Source organism: Elgaria multicarinata, chromosome 2 (assembly GCF_023053635.1).
Source record: "Elgaria multicarinata webbii isolate HBS135686 ecotype San Diego chromosome 2, rElgMul1.1.pri, whole genome shotgun sequence".
Lineage (NCBI taxonomy): Eukaryota > Metazoa > Chordata > Lepidosauria > Squamata > Anguidae > Elgaria > Elgaria multicarinata.
The window spans coordinates 175460513-175467701 of NC_086172.1; positions in this window are offsets into that span (position 1 = coordinate 175460513).

Genomic DNA, 7189 nt, shown 5'->3' on the forward strand with positions numbered 1-7189 from the left:
ATATTGTTCAAAAGAGGCAAACGGGCTGAACACCCACTATCCAGTCAGAAGAACCACACACTGACAGCATGTCAGTCTTGTCTGGATTTGAGCTTCAGTTTATTAGCCCTCATCCAATCCATTGTCACGGCCAGGCATTGGTTCAGCACATCCACAGCCTCACGTAATGAAGATGAGAAGAAGGAGAGCTGCATGTTATCAGCGTACTGATAACACCGCACTCAACGGTTTCATGTACATATTAAACAGCATGGGAGACAAGACTGACACGTGTGGAACCCCATACTGGAGAGTCCACGGGGCTGAGCAATGTTCCCCAAGCACCACCTTCTGGAGCCGACCTGCCAAGTAGGAGTGGAACCACTGCAATGCAGTGCCTCCCACTCCCAGCTCAGCCAGATGTTCCAGAAGGACACCATGGTCGATGGTATTGAAAGCTGCTGAGAGATCAAGGAGAATCAACAAAGTCACACTCCCCCTGTCTTTCTCCCAACATAGGTCATCAAACAGGGTGACCAAGGCTGTTTCCGTGCTGAAACCAGGCTTGAAACCCGACTGAAATGGATCCAGTTAATCGGTCTCAACCAAAGGTGCCTGGAGCTGGCCTGCAACCACCCATTCAAGGACCTTGCCCAGGAATGGAACATTTGCCATTGACCTATCTTTATTAAGATTTTCTGGGTCCAGGGAAGATTTCTTCAGGAGTGGTCTCACTACTGTCTCTTTCAGGTGGTCCGGGACCACTCCCTCCCACAGAGAGGCATTAATCACTTCCCTGGCCCAGCTTAACATGGCAAAGTTACTTTGAAACTTAACATGGCAAAGACTGAATTGCTTGTTTTTCCTCCTAAACCTTCTCCTCACCTCTCATTCTCTCTTACTGTCAACGATGTCACGCTTACTCCGGTCAAGGAAGCTCGTAGTCTTGGCTTTATATTTGACTCCTCACTCTCCTTTACTCCTCACATCAAGGCAGTAGCTAAATCCTGTCGTTTCTTCCTGTATAATATTGCCAGGATTCGACCATTTTTGTCTGTCTCTTCTGCCAAGACTCTCGTTCACACACTGGTTATCTCTCGGTTGGACTACTGCAACCTTCTTCTCTCTGGCCTTCCTTCGTCTCACATCAGTCCGCTGGTCTCTGCCCACCACTCTGCCGCTAAGATCATCTTCTTGGCCCGCCGCTCTGACCATGTCACTCCACTTCTGAAATCTCTTCATTGGCTTCCAACTCACTCCAGAATCCAATATAAACTTCTCCTGCTGACCTTCAAAGCTCTTCACGGTCTAGCTCCTGCCTATCTCTCCTCTCTCATCTCACACTATCGCCCCGCTCGTGCTCTCCACTCCTCTGATGCCATGCTTCTCGCCTGCCCAAGGACCTCCACTTCCCTTACTCGGCTTCGTCCTTTTTCTTCTGCTGCCCCTTACGCCTGGAACGCTCTTCCAGAACACTTGAGAACTACAAACTCAATCACTGCTTTTAAAACTCAGCTAAAAACTTTTCTTTTCCCTATAGCCTTCAAATATTGAGTTTGTTCTGACTCTATACTGTTTAGCTTCACCCTACCCGGTCCCTGTTTACACTTCCCTGTGCCTGTTCGCATTCTCCTTCCCTCTTTATTGTTTACTACAACTTATTAGATTGTAAGCCTACGCGGCAGGGTCTTGCTATTTACTGTGTTATCTGTACAGCACCATGTACATTGATGGTGCTATATAAATAAATAAATAAATAAATAAATAATAATAATAATAATAATAATAATAATAATAATAATAAGCTGGCTGTTCCATCCCTGCTAGCTTTTATTAGCCAAGAGGGTCAAGGATCCAGTTCTGAGGTGGTTGGACAAACCTGTCCAAGCACCTTATCAGTGTCCTCGAGCTGCATCAACTGAAATTCATCCAGGAAAACAGGACAAGGCTGTGCTCTGGATACCTTGCTTGATTCACCTGCTAGAACGCTGGAGTCTAAGACCACAGCTAGACCTAAGGTTTATCCCTGGATCGTCCAAGGGTCAAACCTGTTCATCTAGGTGACACACAGGGGATCCAGTGCTCAGGCAGGGGCGAACCCTGGATGATCCCAGGATAAACCTTAGGTCTAGCTGTGGCCTAAGTCCCGGCAGATGCAAGAGATTTTGTTCTGGAAGTGCCTAGCAAATATGTTACAGTGGACCTCAGAAGGTTTTACTGCGTCCTTGGGGCTAGCACCCCAGACAACTCTGAAAAGCTCCCCTGGGCAGCAGATGGATGATTTGATAGTGGCAGCAAGGTATTGGGTTATCCAGTGGAATTTTAGGATGCTTTTAGTATGTTTTTATTATGTTTTTTAGGAAGTTTTAACAATGTATACTATGTTTTTAATCAATATTTTATGTATTTTATATTACTTATTGTTGTTCCCTGCTTCGATCAGGATGGAGAGGCGGGTAAGAATTATTATTATTATTATTATTATTATTATTATTATTATTATTATTTCTGCCCTCACTGCCCCTGAATAACAGTGGCCCTGCTATACTCAGTCTGTGCCCCATTATTTACTCATAGTGTGCTGCAATTTAAATTTTATGAGCCAATTAAGTCACAGAAATACATGACTTGATCCCGTTAAGTTAGTACTCATTAATAATAACTTAGGCTTCAAACTTTAAACAGTTTAATGGCTAGATTAAGCAACTAAAGCTTTAGTTGATTAGTCACTGGGGCCAATTTTAATCAAAATTGAAGCCATCTGTCACATACTATTTCCATCTCTTACCCTATTCTTACTCGTTCTGACTCTCTTTCTTCCCTCAATCCTTTATTCCTTTCCTTCATTAACTCTTGATGGGATGCCCACATTGTTTAGGATTTAAAATGTGCAGACAGATACAAAATGTGCAGTTCTAAGGGGGGAAATGTGTAGTTCCAAAAGAAAATTTGTGCAGTTCAAAAGTCCAAGTCAGGCAAAAGTTGCATGATGTGCATTGGTTTTAAAAGCAACTGAAAACAATGTGAAAAGTAAAATTATTGGCCAGGTTCCTCTAGACCCCAGGCCCAGATCAGGCAGACCTATTTCTCCTTCACCCGTCAAAGAAAGGCTCTGCTGCTCCTCTCAACAGAGTGTAAACCAATGCTTCAAAGATTAAGGACAATATTCTAGAACATGGGGATCCCTTTCGTGGCAATGTGAAATTGACAATGTTATAAGGGCATAGTGTAATGTCAGAAGATATTTAATATGACATTCTTAATAGGGACCTAATAAAAGCCAAGTTACATGAAACGTTTGAGTCTGAAAGTATTATCACAGCACAAGAGCCAGACTTGTGGCCTGTGGAAAAAGCTGCCTGGAAGCTATTTAAGGGTCCCTTCCAATGTAGTAAGATAACGCTCAGGGACAAAATGACTGAGGCTGCAGACGAGATAAATCTTTTATCTAGATTTATCATTGTAATGAGACGTCAGCCACATATTGACTTTGAAGAGGCACTTGGGAACGACAAATTCTCGGCTCTCCGCTGTTCACTCTAGATAGAACAATAGAATCATAGAATCATAGAGTTGGAAGGGGCCTACAAGGCCATCGAATCCAACCCCCTGCTCAATGCAGGAATCCACCCTAAAGCATCCCTGACGGATGGTTGTCCAGCTGCCTCTTGAAGGCCTCTAGTGTGGGAGAGCCAATGACTATTGGTTCCATTGTCGTACTGCTCTAACAGTCAGGAAGTCTTTCCTGAGGTCCAGCTGGAATCTGGCTTCCTTTAACTTGAGCCCGTTATTCCGTGTCCTGCACTCTGGGAGGATGGAGAAGAGATCCTGGCCCTCCTCTGTGTGACAACCTTTTAAGTATTTGAAGAGTGCTATCATGTCTCTCTCTAAGATGCTCTCTCCCTCCTTTCATAGCACAAGTCAAAAGCCAGCTATGCCATCACGCAAGCGCACTGCACATTCCTCCCTGAGAGCAGCGAACTCCCAGGTAATCTTGGCAGACACACCGAAAGCTCGCAGAGAAGTTCCCTTAAAACAAAAGGACTCTTTGCTTTCAGAAATATTTATTTTTTTAGTAGACAGCAAAAACATGTTGCCCGACTTTCCTAGTCCAACTGCTTGTGGTCTACCAGAAGCAGGAAGAGAGAAGTTAAAAGTAGTGAACAAAACTTCCCCTGTGCATACTGTATTACTGCATTCTTCTCTTTGCGGTTCATGGGAATATGTGATAGAAGGACGGCTATTTCTTTGGTTGTTCCAGGTTCTGATGGAGTCTCTATTAAGAAAAGTGTGAGATGAGGCCGGCTGTATTGTTTGTGTATTTGCGTGTCTGTTTTTGTTCTCTTATCCTCATTTCTCTCCCACCACTCTCTCACTCCAAATAAAGTTTTGTTGGAGTTCAAGATGCCTCTTAATGCGAAGCTTGAATATAACACTCTTCTACATTAATGTGAACAAATTGCCTATTGAGATATCTAGTACCCAGCCAGTGGAGGCTCCAATATCAGTGGGAAGTGAATCTGCTCTGGGTTTCAAATGGAACGGAAACGCCTAATGTAGGGTGACCATATGAAAAGGAGGACAGGGCTCCTGCATCTTTATTTATTTATTTATTTATTTATTGCACTTATATACCACTCCCACAGCCAGGGCTCTCTGAGTGGTATACAGAAATTCTAAAATTAAAATTAAAATGCATATACAAAATTTAAAATTCTAAAACACAGAACATACACACATAAAGCATTAAAAACCGTTAAAAAACTAAGCATGTGGGTGATTAAGATGTGCCGCCATATGCCTGGGCAAAGAGGAAAGTCTTAACCTGGCGCCGGAAAGATAGCAGCGTTGGCACCAGGCGAACCTTGTCAGTCTGGGAGCCACCACCGAAAAGGCCCTGTCCCTCATTGCCACACCCCGAGCCTCTCTCAGAGTAGGCACCCGGAGGAGGACCTTAGATGTTGAACGTAGTGACGGGGTGTATTCACGTCGGGAGAGGCGTTCCGTCAGGTATTGTGGTCCCAAGCAGTGTAAGGCTTTATAGGTCAAAACCAGCACCTTGAATTGGGCTCAGAAACATACAGGCAGCCAGTGCAAGCAGACCAGAGCAGGTGTTATATGATCAAACCTTCTGGTTCCCAAAATCAATCTGGCCGCTGCATTTTGCACGAGCTGGAGCTTCCGAACCGTCTTCAAAGGCAGCCCTACGTAGAGTGCGTTGCAGTAATCTAACTTGGAGGTTACCATCACTGTTGTGATGTCTTCATCACAACAGTTAAAGCTGCAGGAGCTATACTAGAGGGACCGGATTTAAAAGAGGGCAGGGCTCCTGCAGCTTTAACTGTTGTGATGAAGAGGGAATTTCACCAGGTTCTCCATATATACAAATGACACTTGCTGAAGTTCCCTTTTCTATGCAACTGTTAACGATACAGGAGCCCTGTCCTCCTTTTCATATGGTCACCCTACCTAATGCATTCACCACCCTACTGACATCGGAGCCATCAGCCTCCACTGTACCCAGCCTGCCAATCTAAAAGCAAACAACCACTGCTAAGCCCATGAAAAAGAAGAAGCCTGGCAGCCCTTTTGAGTAATCAAGTGGAACTAGATGGATGCCTTTGGCTGCATGAGGAGCAGCAGACTTCAGCATATTTATAGTGTGACTCCAGCACAGGGCAAGGAATTGCTTGCGGCCTTCTGTGTGTACGTTAACAGGCCTATGCAGCTGGTTCAGTGTTAGTAATCCGTCATTTCTTCCCATTGCGGAAATGTGAACCCTCCCTTTTCATTTCTTTTGGTGCCAGTTTTGCAGACTTCACTGGTAGAAAGGTGAAGTTACACATTACATCACTGATTGTGGAGATATGATTTCAATGCAACCCCCCCCCCTTCTGATCTTGCATGCAGAGATTCTCTGTACGCTGTGCAGACAGAAGAGGGAGCTCCTTTCCTAGACAGTTGAAGTCCTGGGGGTGGGGGGATCTACACTACTGCTTTAAAATGCTTTATAACAGTTTTGACAACTGTTGGGGCCCAGGACACACTGCATATACAGGTTTCAAAACGTTTTCAAAGTGCTTTAAAGCGCTTTAAAATCAATAGTGTAGATCCCCCTAGCCTTTGCATAAATGTCTTTTACAAAAGTCTTTTTAACAAGAATAGCAAGTGGTCAAAACAAAATAGCAATGTGTTTCTGGGATGAAGAGCTGGTTGAAAGAGGGGTGGACAGACAGGGAGAAATTGTCCATGCTTTCTCACAAGGATTCAGGCCGAGGCGGAGGGAGAGTAAACCATTGGTGGGTTGTTTTCTCATTAATTACTCAAGGAAAAAGGTGAACACTGAAATGGGAGAATGTGATACGGAACTATTGCACCCAAAGCACACTATGATGAGCTCCAAAAAGGGTCTTGTAATCCCTGGGAGAGGGCAATTAAATTTTAAAAAATGCTGTAGATCAGTAGTTCCTAAACTTTTTCAGGTCACCGCCCCCTTGGTTCCACAAACTCATGCCCAGTGCCCCCTACCCTACCCTATAAAAATCATTATTCAGAATAGCGGTTTTCAACGACCCACTAAGGAAGATAATACTCTGTACAGCACCATGTACATTGATGGTGCTATATAAATAAATAAATAAAAATAATAATAATAACAATAAAATTCAAAACAGTAACAATTAATTGAATATTTATTGAAAATCCAATTACATTTTTTTAGTTTATTCAAATAAACATTTCAATTCACCGTTAAAAGGACTCTTCTTAAACGGTATTAATACACGTGTGGATTCTTCCCCTATATGGCTTGGGACCAAACTACCTTCTCCCATAAAAATGTCCCTGGGTTTTAAGACCTTCTGGAGAGGCGCTTCTCGGAAAAGACCACCTCGAGTGCTCCCCTGCCGCCCCTTTTCCTCTTAGCGCCCTCCTATGCAATCCCACCGCCCCCAAGGGGGCAGTACTACCCACTTTGGGAACCACTGCTGTAGATGAATAAGGCTGTCAATGGCTACTAGTCATGATGGCTATAAATTACCCCAGTATTGAGGCCAGTATGCATCTTTGTACCAGTTGCTGGGGAACTATTGCACTTGTGACCTACTTGCGGGCTTCCCACAGGCATCTTGTTGGCCATTGTGGGAACAGAATATTGAACTAGAGAGACCTTCGGTCTGATCAAGTCAGTGTGGCTCTTCCTATGTTCTTA